The 23,775-nt window shown below is 44.6% G+C and overlaps 1 pseudogene; it reads right to left on the minus strand.

Moving 5' to 3' along the window:
• Nucleotides 1-4,599: 4,599 nt before the first annotated feature.
• Nucleotides 4,600-14,574, minus strand: LOC121041368 (transient receptor potential cation channel subfamily V member 5-like; annotated as a pseudogene).
• Nucleotides 14,575-23,775: the final 9,201 nt, after the last annotated feature.

Genomic DNA, 23,775 nt, shown 5'->3' on the forward strand with positions numbered 1-23,775 from the left:
AGTTATAAATATCACCTATGACCATGTGATCAGTTGCAAAAACCAGGGGTGTGATAGTTATGAGCCTTCTACCTTATGTCGACATGAATACAGTTGTTAATATACCAACCAATTTTCCCTTCTTCCATTGCTCTATCATCTAACATAAGATGTATTAATAGTCGTAAACCTTATATTTCAGTATTTAAGCTACTGGGCAGACACTTGGCATGTTTTTGGGTAAGAGAGACAAATTGTACTGTTTCCAACCACAGCATTTCCCATTGGTTAGGTTTTCAGCTATCAAAGAAGTACTGAATGTGAAATGGGAACAAAATTCAAAGGAGTCTAATTCAGCTAGTACTCATATAACTTAGAAATAATATTGCCAAAAAAAAAAAAAAAAAAGAATATTGCCTTGGGGTGCCTGGGTGGCTCAGTCAGTTGAGCATCTTGATTTGGTCTCAGGTCATGATCTCAAGGTTCATTAGATTCAGCTCCACACCAGGCTCTATGTTGACAGCACAGTCTCCTTGGATTTCTCTCACTCCCTCTCTCTCTGCCCCTCCCCTGCTCACTCACAGGAGCGTATGCCCCTTCTCGCTCTCTCAAAATAAGTAAATAAATTTTTAAAAAAGAAATAATACTGTCTTTGTCCATGTGACATAATTCTGCATCCTTTGAAAACCAAGTGTACAACAAGGTTCAAGGAAATCGGTGTTTTGCATTGGAGAATAAATAATGAAATGCCACTTGGGGGAACTCGTGCTCTCAGCCTTCTTAGAACTTACAAGCAGAAGAGACTTTTCGTTGATACCAAGAGATGGGTTGTGGTGGGGGGACGTTCTATGCAGAAATGGTTTTCAGTGCCAGGTGACTCATTTTTAAACAACTTCTACATTTGGCAGATGGTGGTAATGCCAGCACTTAACGACAGAACTGAGTAAATCAGGACGGCATGTTTCCACACTTCTCAGATGCTTATTTCTAAACATTATGTAAAAACCATGTCTTTGAGTACCTCTCTCCAGTGAGTCACAGAGCCCAAGCAAGGCTGCTGCTTCCGGAGTCCATGTTGCCCTCCTGTTGAAATGCTGTAATGGACCACACTGACTGGAACAGGGGGAAAGGTCCAGATGCTTGCTGCAGATGCTGAAAACATCAGGCCATGGAGTATATTTACCACAAAGATTTTCTGTCTTGATCATTTCTCACACGAATACTGTCATATTAACAAGACCTTCAAGTCTTCATCACATTTTCAGGTATTACAGACAAATTAAATTATAAATCCATAGAACCTATGGGATAGAAGGAGCTTATAGTCATTGAGGCTGGGACAGAAGGTAACTAACTTTTTACCAAACATTTTATGCTCCCTCTTCCATGGGGCAGAGTTGATGCTAAGAAATGGCTTAGCATCCCAGGGAGGCAATGCATTTCCCACACCCTTTCATTTGTGAAAGGCCATGTGCCTAGTATTGGCCAATAGAATGTGAGCAAAAAGTGATGTGTGTCACTTCTGGGCAAGGCAGGTAAGAAGAGGGTGTGCCATTTCTTCTCTTTCCCCTCCCTTCTGGAGGCAGAGACCTCCATGTCTCTAAGAAGTGACAGAGCCATGAGATGAGATAAGCCTGGGTCCCTGAATCACCTCATGGAGGGAAGCCACCAGGAACGCTTTTTATCAGATTGCTATATGAGCAACGAAGACATTTTTACTGTATTAAACCACTGAAATTGGCGGGGGGGGGGATTTGGTCATTCTAGTAGCTAACCTAACACAGAGGCCAACTTCCATCTCTGTGTTTAATTCTCTTTATAACTCATAGGAAGATGAGTGGGAATACCCAGAAGGAGCGTGTATAACGTCAAGATGATGAACATTGGTGTCAGGTAGACTAGGTCCTGAATTCCATTTTTAAGGCTAAACTATGTGCTCTTGGAAAGCTCAATGAACTTTTCAGGGCCTTGGTTTCCTAATCTGTAAAATAGGCATAGTAATAGTACTTATGTCATAATGTTGCTGAAAGAAATAAAGTTGTTCATTCTTGTAAGACACTAAGCATTCAAAAAATGAAGGCTTTTGCTCTTATTGGCATCATCCTGTGAGTGATCATCCTACTTATGATGGTGGTAATTTTAAAGAGATCAATTTGCAAGTTTTTGTTGTAATCAGTCACTTTCTAGAGGGCCAGAGGAGCTTAGGGACACACGTGGCTTCCCTAACTAGATACCAGAACCTTAGAAAACTGGTTGGGGTAGTAGAATTGGAACATAAGGTCCTAGCAGATTCAGGCACCAGGAACCCAGAGAATAAACATCAAATTTCTTAACAATGCCCATGGTCCTTTAGTGCAGAGGAGATGGGAGCCGCTGTTTCCAAGATGTACAGGTGAGGTTGTCTGGGGTGTGAGGCCATGCGTTGAGGGGCTCTCAGCACAGGGCTGTTCTCTGGCTGGGCCTCAAGAAATGGGATCCTCTACTAAGGCCTCTCAGGAAACCCCAGAGATGTTCTCGGTGACACTGTAAAGTGGAAGCACCAATACTGGGAGAAAGCTTTTGAGGAAAGCAGCAAAGGACAGGGCTAGTCAAAAGTCCACATTCCCTGAAACAATCAATAGTTTCCTGCCTTCAGTTCCTTTATCTGCTCCTTCAGCTCTGCTTTGATCCCTGGGGCCCTCTCTCTTTGTCGTTTTAGCACAAGTCTAGAGCACAGACTCTCTGCTGACCCCCCTGTCACCCATGGCCTCAGGGCACTCCTCGTTTGGCATCAAGAGTCTGAAGGAAAACTTCCCTTCCCTTGCTTTGCCTAGATGCCAGGGTTGGAAGAGCAAAAGCAGATGTTTGACCCCAAACTGCTACAAAGATGAGAACAGCCTGGTTCCTGTCTTCCCTGTGAGTGATAATGGGAAGAGTGATAATTCAGATCCTGTCTCTGTCTGATTCCAAGATCCCTTGAGCCAAGCTGACCTTCATGAACCTGGAACCACCCACTGCTTCAGACCCACTTCCTGAAAACAAAGGAGGGAAGAAAAGAAAAAAAGAAACATAAGCTCCTGTTCAGCACCTTAGGCAAGTGACACTGCTGGCCCAGGCTAACTTCTCTATCTGGCTTTCTTTTTCTCCTGTTTTTGTATAGCTGTTGTAATTTACAAGTTCGTATTTGAATTTGAACAGATTAACCCTGGTGGGGCTGGGAGACAGTGGAGGAAGGGTCTCCAGAATGTGAGGGACAACCAAAAAAATTTCAAAACAATGTATTTTCCAGATTCCTGTCTTTATAACAAAATGAAGAATTGACCCTCAAAAGAAGGCAGGCAAGAAGGAAGGAAGGAAGGAAGGAAGGAAGGAAGGAAGGAAAAGAGAAGGAGCTCTTCAGAGTAAATAGTAATTTATCTTGTGCTTACCTTGCATTCTGGTTTTCAGCACCTGCAAGACTGATAACCTTGAAGAAAATGAAGCTATGAAATTAGCAGGTAAGTGACTCTTCCCCGCCAAAACACACACCTGAGGCAGCCCATTCCGGCTCTGGACCATTCTATTAAAAATTTTCCTTTACACTGAGACAAAATCTATGTGCTGGTATTTTCCACCCCTGGTCTTCTCCCCTGTCTTGGATCCACACAGAACAAGTCTAAACTTGCCTTCACATGTGAAAGTCCAGAGTGAAGGCCTGTCCATGCAATGATAGAGGGAAAGAGTGGCCTTTGTGGAGGGTTAGTTCTCCGGGGACAGTTGTCTCCTTTGGAGCAGTAACAGGCAACTTTATCCACGTCTTTATTTGAGAAATACTAAAGGACTCTCAACCCCAAGTCTTCCTTCCAAACTCCAGTATTGGCCTCTTTTATCATTACCTTATTCTTCCTCAGTGTCCCCTTATGTGGATCATAAGCTAGAGGGAACTGGGCTCAAGATAGTTAGGTGTGGAGGTGAATGCATGAGAGGTGACTCAGTTTGTGTCGGAATGCAGCTAGAGAGCCCCCCAAATACCAGAGATGCTTATATCCAATCAACACAAAGCACAGCTTCTCCGTCATCACGAGGGCACTCAGCTAGGACAGGAACAGGAAGCCAGGAACACCTCCTACTACTCATCATGTTCTGACATTTATTTCTCAGCCCAGCTTTCCCTGTCCCACTCACCTCTGTCTACTGTCTTCTTTTCTAGAATGTGCCTTCCAAAAACTGCTGCAGATGCTAAGGGAGATAAGAGATTTGAGACAAAAGAGAAGATATTTATTTATTCAGGACCTAAATGCCTTAAAGTCTACTCATTGTTAATCCTCCTTAGTAGAACTTACTCTCTGATTTCCTCATTGTTTTACTCATATCTTCCCCAAATGACAAATATTATTTACTGATTTGTCACCGCCCATCCTTTCCTTTCTCAGGGTAAAAGCTTTCTGAGTTTCCTCTGATGGGCCACCCTTCTCAGTCCACATGGTTCTTTGAAGACTGACCACACACAACTTACCATCCCAGGGGTGAACTGAAGACGATGGCCTGACCAACCAGAGTCATGGTGATTGGCTTCGGGGTGGAAACATGGTGGGAGTCAGCCCAAGGAGAGTGTGCACTGGGGCTTTTGTTGGAACTAGTAGCAAAAACGTGCTGAATTTGCTAAGGTAATTGAACATAAACCTGGAGCAGCTGGTGGTCATTCTGGGGAAAGATGAGCATGAAGAAAACACTGAGGGGAGAAGGAACAAGAAATGAAGAAACACAGGTATTGGCTTGTGGCTGCTTGAGTTGCATATCTCTCTGGCATCCAAAAGAATTCTGAGGAATACTTGACCCCAGCAAGTCTCAAATTTTTGGGTCTCAAGACCCCTTTGCACTTCTGAAATTTATTAATGACCCCAAAGAGCTTATACTTATATGAATTGTTTGTATTGATATTTATCAGCCTGGGAATGAAAATTGGAAAATTTTAAAAATTGCTACTTCATAAAACTAATAACAAACCCATGACATGTTAATAGAAATAATGTTTTATGAAAAATAACTATGTTTTTCAAAACAATATCTTTAGTGAGGAGTATGGCTCCGTTTTACATTTTTTTCGATTCCCTTACCATGTCTGGCTTATTAGGATATACCTGAATTCTCATACATGCTTCTACATTAATGTATTGCCATATGTTGTTTTGGTTAAATTGCTTAAAGAAGACCCAGCTCACAGAGATATGTATCATTGGAAAAGAGAGGGATATTTTAATAAACTTTTCAGGGAGTTGTGAATACTCTTTTTTGATATCACTCCAAAACTTGACAAGGGGTACTTTCTTAAAGATTCGTTAACAATGTGGAATCTGAAACTACAAAATGAACTTTTCTTATTTTTTTTTTAAGTAGGCTCTATGTCCAGCATGGAACCCAACGTGGGGCTTGAGCTCACAACCCTGAGACCAAGACCTGAGCTGAGATCAAGGTTCTGACACTTAACCAACTGAGCCACCCAAGTGGCCTGGACTTCTCATATTCTGTACACTCATGAGAGAATGGGAGTGACAGAAGGAAAAATAATATCTTAGAATAAGAGGAGAATAGTTTTCATTTTGTGGCCCTTCTGAAGGAGTTTCAGGGACCTCCAGGAGTCCCTGGACCATACTTTGAGAACTGCTGCTCCAGCCTAATCCTTACCAACTCTGACTCTGTATGCATTTTTCTAACATAAACTTCTAAAGAAACAGGACTGATTTGGCTCATTCAGCCACCATTCAGTAAGATCCCTGGTAGTTACTCAACAAATACTACTGGGCTCCAAGCATCATGCTAAGAACTGAGAATACAGAGGTGAGCAAAACAGAACTGGAGCCTACTCGCACGTTGCTGACAGCCTGGTGTGGCACGCAGACATTAATCAAACAATAGAGGTTTACTATAACCATATTGTAAAGTTGGTTACCACAACGTAACCATATTGCTAGGTGACAATACTGGCATCAGTGTCATGAAGGAAGCTACAAAGAGCATCAAGTCAGAGAGTTGCAAGGGATTGGTTCCTTAGTGAAGTGACTTTCAGGAGAGAAAAGGACAAGTAGTCACTTGCTGATAGGGGTTGGGGGTGATGGTGTAGGAATGTGGCTTGCTTCAGAGAAGAAATAGTATGTGAAGTGTCTTAGGGAGGGAGAAGCTTCAGGAAGCCAGCATGACTGGAAAGGGAAGGTGGAGAAGAGCACATTGCGAGAAGAGTCTGGAGAGGTAGACAGACGCCATCTGTGAGAGCACTTGCAAAACACCATCTTCTCGGGCCACTGGCCGACCTATAAAGGACTGCCTTTCAGTCAGGTGCTTGTCACTGGTCCAGTCACCAGGAACTACAGATGCAGGGTGGTAACCCATGCCTAAGGGACCACTCAAAGGGGACTGTCCAACTGGGGTCAAGGTCTCCTCCAAAAACGGATTCCATGTCTCATTGCTTCACGGTTGCCTGATGCACACCCTTCCTCCAATTTGGAAGCCTTGAAGATCTTCTATATTTGCTGGTTCATCCATGTTTGATGTTCAGTAGGGACACTATCATAGGTAGGGCTGTCAATGGGGTAGATTCTGAGATAGAGATTAGCAGCAAGATGTTAATCAGGTAGTGCTCTTGGAAAGGAAACCACAGAAGTAGGAGTGGACAGAGGGAGAACTGACAGGCAAGGCAGACTCAACAAAGGTCTCAGCCAATCTCATGGGCTCTGAAGTCCTTCTGAATTGTCTCGAGTTACAGCAACTCCCGAGGGAGGCATGACCTAGGAAGTAAGCATGACAAGGCAAGGCTGTTTTCCTTAGTTAATGCGATCCCTAGTGTGGGCTGATGACAGAAGGCTGTCTTTGAGCATCATTGCCAGCTCCTGAGGGAGTAATCCTTCTTCCCTGAAGGAAGATCGGTGCATCAGAGCCTGCCACAATCATGAATCCACTCAACAAGAATCATGATGGTGTTTATAAGGACAGCGGTGGCCAAGAGGTCAGAGGGACTGAGTTCTAGGGCTGGCTTTCCATAAATCAATCTCACATAAAAACTTGTAGCTGATGGACTGGATCCACTCTGTTTTGTATCCCCACTTTATCTCACGTCTTTTTTCTCTCACCAACCCGCTCCATCCATACAGGCCTTCATTCTAGTCTCTCAATGCTCCAAGCTCAGGGCTACTTTGGGGCTTTTGCACTGTTGATAGGAATTATCTTATTTGCACATTACACTAGAATACATGCCCCAGGAGTGTAGGGACGTTGTTCTTTGTGACCTCAGAGCCTGGAACACAGTAGGCATCAAAGTATTTGCTGAGAAGACCAACAAAGGGCACAAAGCAAAGTGGGCGTATTGGGCTGCTAGAGTTGCCATAACCAAGTATCACAGAGCAGTGGCTTCAACAACAGATGTGTATCCTCTCACAGTTCTGCAGGCTAGAAGTCTGAAACCAGTGTCAGGAGGGTGAGTTTCTTCTGAGGACTGTTTCCTTGGTTTGCAAATGGCTGTCTTCTTCCTCTGCCTTCACATGGTTCTCTGTACAGATGCATGTCCAAATTTCCTCATCTTAGAAGGACACCAGTTATGCTAGATAAGGGTCCACTCAATTGATCTCATTTTACCTTAATTACCTCCTTAAAGACCCCGTTTCCAAACACAGTCACATGCTGAGGTGCTGGGGGATTAGGATTTCAATATACAAATTTGGGAGGAGGGGAGTATGTCACAGTGCAGTCCATAACAGTGGGGGACACAAAAAGGCTATGTTATGGATTTTCTCTCTTAGAAGCATAGCTATATTCCAAACAAGAGGTGACAAAACACTAGCCGGCATTTTTTGAGTCCTTACGACATACCAGGTACTGTACAGGTACTTTACAGGTATTCTTTTTTTTTTTTTTTAATTTTTTTTTTCAACGTTTATTTATTTTGGGGACAGAGAGAGACAGAGCATGAACGGGGGAGGGGCAGAGAGAGAGGGAGACACAGAATCGGAAACAGGCTCCAGGCTCTGAGCCATCAGCCCAGAGCCTGATGCGGGGCTCGAACTCACGGACCGCGAGATCATGACCTGGTTGAAGTCCGACGCTTATCCGACTGTGCCACCCAGGCGCCCCTATAGGTATTCTTTTATTTCCCCTCACAAACACCTGTTGAAGTGGGTAATATTACATCCAGTTTACTGACAAGAAGACAGGGGGCTCAAAGATCTTAAGTACTTGCTCAAGGTCACAGAGTGGGCCAGGGGAGAAGCTGAAACTTGAATGTAGATCTCCTGACCCTAAGCCTACACAATTTACCATTTCTAGAGAATACCTGTTGTTTATCCTCACAGCCTCCTAACCGCAAGATTTAAATTGCTAACATCCTGCATCAACAGAGCTATAATCAGCTTAATTACATGATATTTTGTGATGTTCTCTCTAAGTCACCTGTAGCCCTCTCCAAGGAGAAGGGAATCGTCCGGGAAAAAAAACAGAAGCCCAGATATTGCCCACAGTCAGGGTAGAGGAGCATCAACAAACATCTTCTTTGCTCCCAGCATTGTCAAGGCTAATGCTTTGGTTCTCTCCCTGAAACTTAAACCAAAATCAGAACTTACTTCATTCTCTGTTTCATTAGCTTGGTATAGGCCCAAGATAAGGTTAAAAATCAAAGAGTCTGAGAAAACTGCAACCAATTACCCTGAAAAATATGCTAAGCCTGAACAGATTTATTCAACGTTGCTTAGTGGGTGGCTTCACAGCACGGAGGCCAAGATTTATCATCTGCTTGGCTTTGCCTTTGATTATTCATTGACTGGGATGGCTTTCTTACCATAAGCTGATATAGTCTCCCGTCTCAGAAAAAGGGGGGGAAATACATAACACCACACTGGCTGATTCATTTCAAACAGAATGTTTTTTAAGAGAGACAGACCTGTGGTACTAATGAATATTCCCTGTTTTTCCTTTTGAATTCACAGCAGGAGATAAATGAAAATTTTAGCAATGGGTGGAGGGGTGCTGGTAGAATGTTCTACTGATTCCATTGGGTGTATACCCAAACAAACATTAAAACTGCATGTCATAAGCCACGCACTGTGCTAGATATTGTCCCAAATGATCTCCTTTTGTTTTTGCATAAAACCTCACAGGTAGCTGTTGTCATCCTTATTGTATAGATGAGGAAACTGAGTCTTTAGAACTGCATTGTCCAGGTGTGCCTCGGTGGCTCAGTAGGTTAAGCGTCCAACTTCGGCTCAGGTCATGATCTCGCAGTTCACAGGTTTGAGCCCCCCGTCCGGTTCAGTGCTGATAGCTCAGAGCCTGGATCTGGCTTTGGATTCTGTGTGTGTGTGTCTCTCTCTCTCTGCCCTTCCCCTGCTTGTGCTCTGTCTCTCTCTCTCTCTCTCAAAAATAAATAAATATTAAAAAAAAAAAAAGAACTGCATTGTCCAATATGGTAGTCACTAGCCACGGATGGCTATTGAAGTTTTTAAAAGTCAGTTCTTTATTTACAACAGCCACATTTTAAGTGCTCAACAGCCATATGTGGCTAGTGGCTACCACATGGCATGGCACAGATATAGAACATTTTCATCATCACAGAAAGTTTTACTGGACACACTCCTCTAGGATCTACAGGCAAAGAGACTTGATATTTGCTTAAGCAAAGACAAGATTCCAATCTAGTCCTCTCTGCTCCAAGTCCAGGTTCCTCCCACTATTGCAACACACCCATGCCATCTGTGATCTTCCTTTGCAGTAGGGGAACGATCAGCGACCCAGGGGCAGCAACACTGACCCCAATTTCTTTGGTAATCTCATGAACTAAAAACTTCTTTCTGCCCTAAAGGGTGTGTTGGGAAATGCTAAGAAATGGCCAGCAGGTGGTGTGTGTGTCCCATGTCTCATAACGTGCACCATCTCAAGGCCCTGCTAAAAAAGGTGTTTGCAAAAGTCAAAACTTGTTTGTTTGGATAAAGGACTTGAATAGATATTTCACCAAAGACAGATATATAAATTGCCAATAAGCTTATGAAAAAAATATTCAATGTCATTAATCTTTGGGGAAATGCAAATCAAAACCACAATGAGATACCACTTCATAGTCATTAGAATGGCTATAGAAAAAAGGAAGATGGAAGGGAGGAGAGGAGAGTGGAGAGGAGAGGAGAGGAGGGGAGGGGAGGGAGGGGAGGGGAGGGACGGGGGGAGGAGAGGAAAGGAAAGGAAAGGAGGAAGGAAAAAAAGAAAAAGAGAAAGGTAGGGAAGGAAATACTTCTGCTTATTAGCAGAAAGTAACAAGTGTTGGTGAGGAAGTGAAGAAATTGGAATCCTTGCACATTGTTCAAGGAAATGTAAAATAACACAGTCGCTGTGGAAAACAGTGTGGCAGTTCCTCAAGAAATTAAACAGAAATTGCCATAAGATACAGCAATCCCAGGTGTAGGGATGTATCCAAAGGAATTGAAAGCAGGGAGTTGGAGAGCTAACTGCACACCAATGTCCATAGCCATATTACTCACAATAGCCAAAAGGTGGAAACAACCCAAATGTCAATCGATGGATGAACAGATAAACAAAATGTGATACATCCATACAGTGAAATATTTTTTGGCCTTTAAAAGGGATCGAAGCCTGATACATGCTATATGTGGATAAATCTTGAAAACATGCTAAGTGAAATAAACCCGGAAAAATAGGATTAATATTACATGACTGGACTTACAGGAGGTACCCAGAGCAGTCAAATTCATAGACAGAAAACAGAATGTCAGTTATCAGGTACTATAGGGAAAGGATAGAGAAGGGTTAATGTTTAATGGGTACAACAGTTTCAATTTGGGAAGATGAAAAAGTCTTATAGACGAATAGTAGTGTTGGTTATGCAACCGTGTGAATGGACTTAATGCCACTGAGTTGTATACCTAGAAATGGTTAAAATAGTAAATTTTATGTTATGTGTATCTTCCACAATACAATTTTGTAAAAATTACAACAAGTTGGGGGTGCCTGGGTGGCTGTCAGAAAAGTGGCCGACTTCAGCTCAGTTATGGTCTCACAGTTCGTGGTTTCGAGCCCCACGTCGGGCTCGGTGCTGACAGCTGAGAGCCTGGAGCCTGCTGTGGATTCTGTGTCTCCTTCTCTCTCTGACCCTCCCCCTCTCACGCTCTCTGTCCATCTCTGAAAAATAAACATTTAAAAAATAATTATAAAAAATAAAACAAGGATAGGGCACCTGCGTGGCTCAGTTGGTTAAGTGTCTGACTCTTGGTTTCAGCTCAGGTCATGATCTCACGGGTTCCTGAGACGTGGTCTCCATCCTCTCAGTGGGAAGCCTGCTTGGGATTCTCTCTCTGCCCCTCCCCACTCTCTCAAAATAGGTAAATAAACTTAAAAAATAATAAAATAAATAATAAATAGGATAAATAAGTAGTAAATAGGATAAAAATCTTTCTTTTTGCAGTTTTCTAGTTGGGGTTTGGTTGCTAGGTAGAGAGAATCCTACACGGTACAGAAAAAAAGGGAAGGGCCACAACCTCAGTGCCATGCCTGGCTCTTCCCACAATACGCACAAAGAAAGATGATCCAGACATTAGTCTAGCATCCTTACATCATGTCTTTGATGGCCAAGTGCAACTTCACTTGCAAAGATACCTTCTTTTCCCAAGATGTGGGCCTTCTAGGAGCTCAGAAAATATGTGGGACAACAGATGTCCATTGCCCATCTCCAGAAATGCTGCTGTGAAGTGAGACATGGCCTTTAAGAATTATTCTGTCTACCCCCTCCCATGATTAATAGGCATGAGAGTTAACTGCTCCCCACTCAGGCCTACCTGTTTGTGATATTTTCCTCTCCATTCCCTTCGCCAAGATCCAGTCCAAAATTCATGTGTTCCGGGGTGTTGCCACAAAGCTGGTGATGCAGCTCCTGTGAGGTGTAGTGCAGGACATGGAGCGAATGGGTGGCCAGAGAGGTTCCACCTAGGGTCCCACTTTCTATCACAAAAAACAGAGGGCTGTCTCTCAGAAAGTTGCTCTTGTCCATCCTCCTTGTCTGAGTTCTTGAAAGTTTCCACATAGCAAAGCACCTGCAAAGGATTTTGATCACGGTGGTTCTAGACTTGTAGGAACCAGTGGTTCCCCAGCTCATATCTGTCTCCACAGATCCCAGAGCGAGGCCACAGGAAGTGGGGGAGCTTACTTTCCAGAATCACCATGGTGGCCAGACCTGAGCCCTCCAAAGCTTGTCCCGCTCATGGGCCACCTGTCAGTGTGTGTCATCCTTCATGGTGATGAACAGGTGGAGCATAAGCAGTGTGGCAATGATGGCAAAGGCAAAGTAGTGTATGCCAAACACAAAGGGCAAGCTCACTTCATAGTTGGAAGGCCCATCAATGATGGTGAGGAAAAGTTGAAAAGTGCTGAAGAGTGCCATGGGATAGTTGTGGAATTGCCCCCAGGCTTGTTAGGTCCTCTGTCTGGAAAATGACATAGAATGCGGAGGCAAATCCCGGAAAAAACTAAGCCATCAGCTGACAGAAAGGCATTAGGTCTTCAAAAATCATCAGCCAGGGGCACCTGGCTGGCTCAGTCTGTAAAGCATGTGACTCTTGGTCTCCAGGTTATGAGTTTGGCCCCCACACTGAGTTAGAGATTACTTAAAAAAAAAATAAAGGGGTGCCTGAGTGGCTCAGTCAGTTGAGTATCCAACTCTTGATTTCGACTCAGGTCATGATCTCACAGTTGGTGGGATTTGAGCCCCCTGTTGGGCTCTACACTGAAAGCGCAGAGCCTGCTTGGGATTCTCTCTCTGTCTCTCTCTACCCCTCCCCTTTGCACTCTCTCTCGTTCTCTCTAGAAATAAGTAAATGAACATTTAAAAAAAGAAAAATGATATGCTTGAGAAGAAGGTTTGAGTCACTTTCGTTGTTTTTAATTAAATAAATAATATAAATAAATAAATAAATAAATAAATAAATAAATAAATAAAATGAGTGCCTGGGTGGCTCAGTCAGTTAAGCATCCAACTTTGGCTCTGATCATGGTCTCACAGTTCATGAGTTCGAGCCCTGTTTCAGGCTTTCTGCTGTCAGCATGGAGCCTGCTTCGGATCTTCTGTCCCCTTCTTTCTCTGCACCTACCCCACTCATGCTCTCTCTCTCTCTCTGTCTGTCAAAAATAAACGAACATTAAAAAAAATAAAAACAAAAACAAAAATCATCTTCTGGATCATAATATTGAAAGCACAGAGGATTCCAGATGGAATGCTCAAGTGAAGTATGTAACACCACACAAGCCCAGCATCAGGGTGACGGACATGGGTGCCGCCACCTCCCCATCCATGTGGGACAGCCGCATCCCCATGGTCACTGGTACTATGTAGGCATCAGTGATGATAAGGACATGGAATGGCCCCCAGAGGACAGTCTGTCTAAAATAGCAATAGACACCAACCCTGAAGACACTCAGGGTCTCTGGGAGCAGGTTGATGACAACCTTGGTATTGGTCACCAACTCCCCCATGAGCCAGATTTTGTCCTGGTGAGTCACATAGGCCTCCTGGAGCGGTCTCTGTTGGAAAATGGTGTTATCTCAGGAATCTGTGCAGTTGCCAATTCAGAACTTGAGGGGGCAGTAGACATAGCAGATCATATAGAGCAGGTACAAGGCACCCAGAACATAAAACAACCACTGACCATATTTCTTCCACTTGAAGCTCGCTAGTTGCTTCACTGGGGTCCGTTCTAGGATCTGGTGAGTCACCTGCTTCTTGGGCGAGACCATGAGCTCTAGAAAGGATGTGTCCTCTCCCCAGGAGTTGGTTTCTGTGAGATCATAGAGAGTGGAGGCCAGCGGCTCATATGTCCACTGGAAACGCTTCTACTTCTACATCAGGTGCTAGAATATCACAATGTGGCCCTCCACTCTTGCTGGCTTGAAGGGGGTGAGACCCCCGTGAGTGGGCATGAGGTCCAAGGACTACAGGAGGTCCCAGCTCCCATCATAGGACAGGAGCAGGTTATATATCTGGCAGGCAAAGATTTTGTTGGGCTGGAGGATGAGAATGTGCAAGATGATGTTTCCCAGGGAAAGCCCAGGGAGTCCTGGGCTTGGATGCTGGCTCCGGGCTCGATGAGCAACCTCACAAAAGACAGAGGATGCTCTCCAAAGTAGATGAGGTTTGCAGGAGCCCTGGTGGAAAGCTGTGCCTGTAGCTCTTACAGAGATGCCAGTCCCATGGGCAGGCAAGGCTCACACCAAGTTCATGTTCTGGTTCACGATGGTTATGTGCAGAGCAGTCCAACCTACAGATGGCTCACACATGGGGAGCTCTGTGACCGTCTCCGGGCAGTCTCTGCCAGCACCATGGCATTGTTGCAGAGGGCTGCTATAGGCAGCACCATCTCCCCCAGGCCTCCTCTCCATCCAAAGTCACAGGTTCATTCCAGTGAAAGTTTCTTCGGGAAACACAGGTGATTTTCCTTGGCTGCCTGAAGCAGTGGAGACTCTTGAACCCTCTTTTGTTGCAGCATACAGGCTTTGTCCAGATGCTGATCCCAGCCCTGCTCCCTGACCAGCCAGGAGGTCAGAAGTCTGGGGTTGGATCCAGAACTGCCTTCTGCCTTTGGCAGAAGGGGCCCCCATGCCTTCTCCTTTCAGGCACTGGCAGGTTACAGAAGTTCGGTACAAGTAACGGGTCTAGGACTCAGCAGCAGCTGAGAAGGAGGCAGGGTCTGGGGTTGGGACTGAGCGTGAGTATATCTTCCACGTGACTTGTGTATGCAGCTTGTAGTTTGTGGCTGTGGGGTGTGTGTGTGTGTTTGTGTGTGTGTACATGTGTGTGTGTGTGACCAAACACTTGTTTTGTTGCAAAACATAGCCAAGAGATACCATTGGCATTGTGCACTCTTTATCTTTCTCTCTCTCCCCGCCCTGCTCTCTTTATGTTCTTCTTATCACTCAGAAACTGCAGTTAAGATGTTTACAAACTGGAAAATACAGCCAGCCACCTTCCAATGTCAGTTCCCTTGGCTTTAAATATATCCGTTTGTGGACAGACCCATCCCTGAAACTATTTATCTATCTGTCTGCTTGATATCACACTTGAACACCAAAGAGGCATTTCAAAATGAATGTGACCAAAACAGGATTCTCACTTCCCTGACCCCTCTGCCTCCCAAACATGTCCTTTGCCCATCTTCCCTATTTCTATAAATAACACCATCATTCACATAGTTATTGAGGCCCAAACCCTAGGCGTTGGTCCTTTAGTGATCCCTCTCTCTCTCTCTCTCTCTCTCTCTCTCTCCCCCTCTTTCACACACACACACACACACACACACACACACACACACACACACGTGCATGAGCACATGCACACTACATCACTCCATCTGCAAAGCCTAGTGGTTCTACTTCAGAAAGGAATCTCAAACCTACTTACTTCTCCCCATTTCCACAGCACCTCCCTCATCTAAGTTGTCATCTTCTTTGGCCTGGGTAGCTGCAATGGCTTTTAACTGGTCTCTGTGCTTTGACCTTTGTCCTTCTCTAAAACCAAATCAGAACAAGTCACTCTGTTTAGAATAAAACCGACTCCTACAGTTCTTGTAGGCCTACAAGACCCTACCAGGTCTGGCCCCTGCTTGCTTGTACGATCTCGCCTCCTAGGACTCTCCTGGTTGGTCACTAATCTGTTGTTCCTCATGTGGCTCCTCAAGTACCCTAAGCCCATTCCTACCTCAGGACCTTTGCATGATCTCTGGTCTTGATTCAGGGGTCCTCACCACAGAGAGACCTTCCCTGATGACTCTATCTAAAGTGGCCTTCTTGTTCCAGTCTTTAAACCATCACACTATTTCTATCCTCCAGAACATGCACCCCAGGGGTGCCTGGGTGGCTCAGTCAGTTGGGTGTCCAACTCTTGATCTTGGCTCAGGTCTTGATATCAGGGTTGTGATTTCAAGCCCTGCAGTGGATGTGAAGCTTACTTAAGAGAAGAAGAAGAAGAAGAAGAAGAAGATCATGCACCCCAATTTTAAATGATATAGATGCTGTTTCCTTACTTGTTCCTTGGCTTGGTGTTGGTGTCCCACACTAGACTCTAAGCGCTTCTTCCCCACTGGAATTTGAACTCAAATCAAACCAACTCCAAAGTTCCAGTACATTTCAAAAGAGAAGGAAAAATGCATCCATAAGAGCTCATCTATATGAAAGCATATTATTTTCCTTTAAAATTGCCCTCATGTCTTCCTATCTTCAAAACCCCTTTGGCACTGTTGCTCTGGATTTTTTTTCAGAGCCAAGCTACTCAAACACTTGATCACAACATGGTTCTAAATGGGCTGTGATACAGTTCGTGGGTTTGAGCCCCACATCGGGCTCCACCCTGGCAGCCTGCTTGGGATTCTCTCTCTCTGCCTCTCTCTCTGCCCCTCCCCTGTTTGCTGTGTCTCTCTCTCAAAATAAATAAACTTAAAAATTTTTTAAATGGGCTGTGATACAAGAAGTGGAAAAGAACACATTTTAGAACAGTGTCAATTTAATCCCTTTTTTTATTGAAAAATTTTAAAGTTTATTTATTTTGAGAGAGAAAGAGAGAGCACACGAACTAGTGGGAGAGGGGCAAAGAGAGAGGGAGAGATAATCCCAAGTAGGCTCCTTGCAATCAGCACAGACATGGGGCTCGCACTCATGAACCATGAGATCACAACCTGAGCTGAAATCAAGAGTCGGATCCTTAACCTATGGAGCCACCCAGACGCCCTTAATCTCTTTCCTCTGAATTGAAGGCATTCATAAAAATATTTCTGACTCTCCATGTACATACCCACTTCACACACGCATACACCTTCCATGGATGTATTTTAAGTCTGGAAGGAGAATCACTAAATTGTTAACAGTGTTCGTTGTAAGGAGAGGGAACTTTCAAAACCCACTATTACTCCTCTAACAGTTGTCTCAGGGAAGAGAGATTCCCAAACCGAGTGAGAGGGAGGAACAAGGCTAATTTTCAACTGGAACGTACCAGTGTGGGCACGGGTCACAGCCAGCCTTCACTTTTATTGGACTGTGCTCGTGCCACACCATCTTTTCTTTTTTTTTTAATATAATTTATTGGCAAGTTAGCTAACATACAGTGCACACAGTGTGCTCTTGGCTTCGGGGAAAGGGAAACCTTCTTGCACTGTTGGTGGGAATGCAAACTGGTGCAGCCACTCTGGAAAACAATGTGGAGGTTCCTCAAAAAATTAAAAACAGAACTACCCTATGACTAGCAATAGCACTAATTTATCCAAAGGATACATGCCATCTTTTAAATGTTTTCACTGATATCCAGAGGAGGTTTTGCTTTGTTGTACAACACACTTCTATATAATTTAAATTCAGTACTATGTACATGCATTGATTCAATCCTCTTACCTCAAGCTCACATCACATACTTGACAAAATTCAGCTCAGCCCAATATTGAGCATCTACTGGGAGCCCTGTACTAAGTGCTGTGGAGAGGCAAAGATGGATAAAACACAGTCTCTGCCTCAAGCCTCACAGTCCGTGACCAAAAATATCATCACCCAGCTTGATCACTGACCTTGACCTCAAAAATTTAGTCTGACAACCTGTTGGCTCTTTTCAAACAACAAAACCTTTTTCAACAAGCAAAATCCTAGAAAATTCTCAAGGAGGGGAGGAAAAAGAAAATCCTCCCTTGCCTCTGAAAATAATTCCAAGAGAAGAATACCCAAAGTCTTTGGAGAAAATGTAGCCAATAAAATAAGTCCTTGGTTCCCAAGAAGGCTTGAACAGGACTATCATTTATCTGGTGTATAAATTCTGGCACCAAAAACATGCATACACACACACACACACACACACACACACACAACTCAGCCAAACAAACAAAAAAACCCTCATTCCATTTCCTGAAAACTGGAGTTTTTAGTTCTATCACAACTCCTTTTTATTAAAACAAATGTTTCTGGGGGATGCCTGGATGGCTCAGTTGATTAAACGTCTGGCTTCTGCTTTCAGCTCAGGTAGTGAGATCAAGCCCCAAATTGGGGCTTAAGATTCTTTCTCTGTCCCTGTGCCCTTTCCCCCCACTAGAACTCTCTCTCTCTCTCTTTCAAATAAAAAATTTAAAAAAATATTTCTGTAACATTGCCTTTGCTATCCTGAACTGAAATTCTACCCACAAAACATTTCTAAAAATCAGTATATTGCTCTAAATGTCATATAAGGAAGAAATAAAAGATATGATTTAAAGTACAATGTGCATTTGAATGTGAGAGTGCTCAGATGATTCAAGAAGACAGTGACAAGTCAAACGTTTGCACCTACTTTTAATGAATACGTGTGCATTTCAGAAGAGTGAGACAATACTCAACAGAGAGTTGGCCATTTTGCTTTATATGTGCTATTTCCAAATAAGGGCTGAATAGACATACATAAAATTTCCACAAATGAGACAGCTATTAGTAAGGACTGATGCAGTTGTGTGGCTCTAGTGATTCAGGTCCTGAGTGTGGTACTGCCGTTAATGACGTCATTCTCCAAAATGGCGGACAACTCTTAGTAAAGTGATAGAAGGTTGCTTCACATATACAGTAGTAGCATTCCTCAGAATGCTTGGTGACTATTAAAACCATACTGGGGCCACCTGGGTGGCTTATCCGGTTGAGCATCCAACTTTGGCCAGGTCATGATCTCAGGGTTTGTGAGTTTGAGTCCTACGTTGGGCTCTGTGCTGAGAGCTCAGAGCCCGGAGCTTACTTTATTTGTTTGTTTTTAAATTTTTTAATGTTTATTTATTTTTGACAGAGAGAGAGAGACAGAGCATGAGTGGGGGAGGGGCAGAGAGAGAGGGAGACAGAATCTGAAACAGGCTCCAGGCTCCCACCTGTCAGCACAGGGCCCTATGCAGGGCTCGAACTCACAGACTGCGACGTCATGACCTGAGCCGAAGTCGGAGGCTCAACCGACTGAGCCACCCAAGCGTCCCGGAGCTTACTTTGGATTCTGTGTCTCCCTCTCTCTCTCTGGCCTTCCCCACTTATACTCTGTCTGTCTCTGTCTCTCAAAAATAAACATTTTAGAAACTTTAAAAAATAAAGCAAATTTTAAAAATACTGGTATTTGTGTTTATATGGAAAAAATAGGGAGGATCTACATTAACATAATGAAAAATAAGTTCTCACCTGTGTATATGTCCAGCGGAATATTTCAAAAAGGGACACACTTCCACTCTTTGTGCCACAGGCCTGTCTCGCACTGGCTCCCAAAGCCAGTGGGACATGGGACCCCTCCATCTTCAACCCCACACCCCTACAACCCTTATGTAAACCAAAAGCACCTTCACAAGGAAACATCCCCTGAGGATGGTGCCACCCCTTTGAGAAGGACTTCCTTGAAGTCACAGCTCTTAGGAGAACCTCTGGTCTTTCAGACATTTTGGGGGTTTTACTGCAATGCAGGATGCTATCATCCAGCTGGGAATCCAAGAGGTAGCAGCAGAAGAAATGATGTTAGCTCCAGGAAAGAAAAAACCTGCCCTTTTGAGTGATGGTCTAAACCTCAGGCAGTTGGTGAAACTCCAGCTCCAAAGAGCACACAATACTGGGGAAACACATTGTGACAGGAAGAAACTAGGCCAACAGATGACAAGGACAGGCTCTGCAAGACATGATAGGGCATGTAAGAACAGGAAAGTGAGCTCGCTGTAGCCACAGAGAAACTTGGGGCTGTAGAGCAGGATTCCACCCACAGGACAAGGCCCCCGTTGTTGAAGAATCACATTGTGTAAGGACTTCTCTAGAAATTCAGAGACAGAGTGGTAAGAATAGAGGGTATTCGCTAAGAATGTGAGCTTTAGGGGACACCTGGGTGGCTCAGCCAGTTAAGCGTCTGACTCTTGATTCTGGCTCAGGTCCTGATCTCATGGTTTGTGGGTTCGAGCCCCGCATTGGGCTCTGCACTGGTGACATGGAGCCTGCTTGGGATTCTCTTTTTCCCTCTTTCTCTGCCCCTCTCCCACTAGCACAGGTGTGCTCTCTGTCTCTCAGAAAAAAAAAAATAAATGTGTGTCTTAAGATTAGGCACACTCAAATGCCAGCCCCTCCACTGATAAGTGTGATCTTGGGGCGGTTATATGATCTCCCTTTGATTCAGTTTCCTCATCTATGAAATGGGCGCTAATGATAGCCCTATCGCATGGGGTTGTTCGGGGGTGAGAGGAGATCATAGGTGAGGTGCTTAGCATGCTGCCTGGGGGGCCTGTGAGCTGCTCAAGAGCGAGATTATCTAGTTCTGTTCCCTTTTATCCCTGGGAGTACTTGGTGCTTAGCAGGCACAGATCAACCCTATTTGCATGAACTGACCGGGAAATCCCTGTAAAAGGTACCATTCTCACTATCAAGAATGATATAGAGAAAAGGAACCAGATACTGGAGCCCAGGTAGGAAGCGGGTACTTGGTTTGTACTGGGACGCAAGATTGCAGGCAGTATCCGTCACAAGAAGAGGAAATCACCCTTGTAACTGAACCAAGGCTCCTGAAACTACTGGTCTCAGTGCCTGGGGGCTGTTGAGATCCTCCGAAAAAGCCATGCAGGCCCACCATGGGGGCGCTGAACAGCCGCTGGGCACCACAGTGCACAGGGAGGAGGCCTCCACCAGACCCAGGGGAGCACTCTGCTGGCCCGCAGACCTGTAGCCCCATAACAGGAAGGGCGGACCTGTCTTCTCCCCTCTAGGAACTGGACATAGCAAAACTCACCGGGAGTCATGCACAGCAAGAGGAAAGTAGGCCAGCCCTGGCTCCTTCCCCCTTACCGGCTCCATATCACGTCACTCTTCCCTTTGTGTTCTGAGCTCCAGCCGCACTGGCCATTTCCTTGTTTCTCGAAAATGCTAAGCTTCCCCACCCACATCCCCACCGCCCACTCTTTGCCTGGCTGATTTCTGCTCACCCTTCAGGTCTCAGTTCAAACATCACTTCCTCAGACAGGCTGTCCCTAAACCCCCAGAATAGGTGTGGGGCCCTCCCACCTAGTCTCATCCTTATCAGTTTCTAGCCTTTTGTGTCTTCACATCTCATGCAATTGCAATTATTGTTGGTATAGGAATCTGCTCCGTGTTCATCTCTCCCACTAGGGTGGACACTCCTGAGGGCAGATACGACATTGAGTCTGTTAACCCATGTCCTTTGATATGTAGCCCAGTTCCTGGTACAGGGTTAGCCTTCAGTAGATGTCAGTTGGAGAAGAAATTGGATGGGAAGGGGGAACGAACTGCAAAACTCAGAGTGGGGTTACTGGGTTTGTCCTAAAAGATAATCAGATCAGAGACTAACTCAACTCTTAAGAAAACCAGGCCACCGACATTCCTGATTGAATATTCATTTTGCAGCAATTTCTCACCCTATTTCAAGACCTAGCTCCCAGTGAAGATTTATGTCATCCTCTCCTCTCAGACGCAAATGGCTGTGGGAGCAAATACTTTGATTTATTTCCCTCTCCTCCCTGCTGTCCAGCAAGATGCCATGAGCAATGTCAGGTGTCCCATCTCTTTGATCTTGCTGGTGAGAAAATGCATTCGCTACAAAGTCCCAGGCAGAAACGAAGGCTGAAAAACAGATTCCTCTCTAGCTAGGTGCATCCTCCACTACCCCACCACCACACAAACAAACCCCCGCCAAGCATTTTAAAATCTGCCAAGTGAGACACCTGGGCACCATTTTCTGGCTCATGGGCAAGAAATCACAGTTTATTTCTAGAGACTTCTTCATTGCTTTTTTTTTTTCCTCCTGCATCATCACTTTGGGAAGTTCAGGTCCTTTTAGGTGCTTACAGGGTGCAGGCAGAGAACAGTTGGCCCTAAAAGTCCAGCTCTTGTTAAAGGCACAGAAATGGCAATTTCCCAGCATTTGGCTTCTGATATCTAATTATCGTCTCCAATCACTGAACTCTCCTGTTTAATCCTCCCAACAGCTCTGTGGAACAGGTACTATTATTGTATCCATTTTACAGATGACAAAAACTGAGGCAAGTTGAGGTAACTTCCCAGACCCACATGACCAGCCAGAGGTGACAGTACCTGTCAAACCCAGGTCTCTGGCTCTGCGGCCTGGTCTCTTAAGTGCCACGCTTTGTGGTAAGAATAATTGCTACTTATAGAGTACTTTGATGGTCAAATTGGTTAATTAATGGAATAGCAGTAGCAACAATACCAATGAGAATAATCATAGCTAAGTGTTCAATGATTGTTACCTGCTATTGTTATTGTTGTTATGTTATGATCCCTGATTTTAAAATATCATCTTAAAGGGAGGGAGAGGCCATCCCTCTGAAGACACTTCTCTACTCTTTGGCCTCTGCCTGGGGTCTGGTCACAGAGGCAGGTGTGGTGTGTGTGTGTGTGTGTGTGTGTGTGTGTGTGTGTGTGTGTGTGACTGAGCCATCTGACTGTTGAGGTGGCCGTGACCCAATTGTTCAGTTCTCCCTGGGTCAAGGGGGCACCATCACATGGGCCCCAGAAACACCCAAGTGGGATTTGAGATGCACCCATGAAGGTGACAAACCCCAGCTTCTATTACCAGTTCCTAGAACTAGGCTGTTTCCCCACGTAGCGTCCTGTTATGATTCATATGCAGTGAGAGATGAATGACAAGTTCAAGTCTTTCTTTTTTTAAATATGCTGACCTGAAGAGACCTTGGGAAAATGGATGGGGCATTTTTCATAGCAGAAGACTCCTTTAGAAAACCTGGAGTGATTTCAAAGAGAAATAATTTATATACATACATATCTCAAAACCAGTGTATAAGGCAAACATAATCCTTTCTTTCATGATTTTTAAAATATGGCAATTCTCTATTGTAAAGAAGATGGCTATCTAGGCGGAAGCTCAGTCAGGAATGGGAATGCTAGGATCAGCGACTCACGCACAGGGGAGGCAATTCATGAATGCAGGGAGCTCTGGGTGTGGGACCATTCAGACCTGGCTTCAAATCTTGGCTCCACTACTTAATAAGTAGTTATTAATACTAAGTAGCTCTAAAACTTGAGGCAAGTTTTTTGTAATTTCTCTAAACGAAATAGGATAGTCATATCCATATCTACCTGGTAGACATCTCCTGGGAGAGTTAAAAAAAAAATCCAGTCCTTCAAGTGAACAGAGGAAGTACGATTTAGCAGTAAAGGCCCTTAAGTCTGCAACCAGACCTAAGATAAAATCCAAGTTCAACCACCTCATTGTGACTTTGGATGGGTGGCTCAGGCTTAGCTTCCTTGAGCTTCATCCATGGGAAAGCCACCTCCCTCCAAGAGTTGGAGTGAGAATTATGTGTGATGTAGTGCTTAACTCAGTGCTGGTACTTTAGGAGGGTCTCCAAAAAAGGTAGGGCCACCTATTAGGCACGGGCAGGTCCAGACCCTGCGCTTGTTTATGATCTGGCCAGAGGTTTGAAGTGAACTGCCCAGGCAGGATTGGGCTGCAGTTGAGGTCAGGCTGCGAGATCCAACATGGAAGAGGGCAGGCTTCGAGGTCTAACATGGAAGAAGGAATAGCATGTTGGTGGGCACTTGTCTGCTCTACCCTGCAACCCTCCTAAGACCTGCTTCTCCGTTTCTCCACCCCACGAACTGGATTCTCATGTTTGGGCGCTTAGGATATTTATCAGTGTGTCTATCAGCAAAGGGTGAGGGAAGGGCTGAATTCTAAATTGATGCCAATATTCCTTATGGAGATGAGGTTAAAAAATTTGGTGGCCTGAGAGTCCTAAGACATTTTGCTTTGACCCTAGAAAAATGGAGAGCTGCTTCAAAGACAATTTGGCATCATTCCTTGTC

The sequence above is a fragment of the Herpailurus yagouaroundi genome, unplaced genomic scaffold (genome assembly GCF_014898765.1).
Source record: "Herpailurus yagouaroundi ecotype Mexico unplaced genomic scaffold, PumYag 183, whole genome shotgun sequence".
Lineage (NCBI taxonomy): Eukaryota > Metazoa > Chordata > Mammalia > Carnivora > Felidae > Herpailurus > Herpailurus yagouaroundi.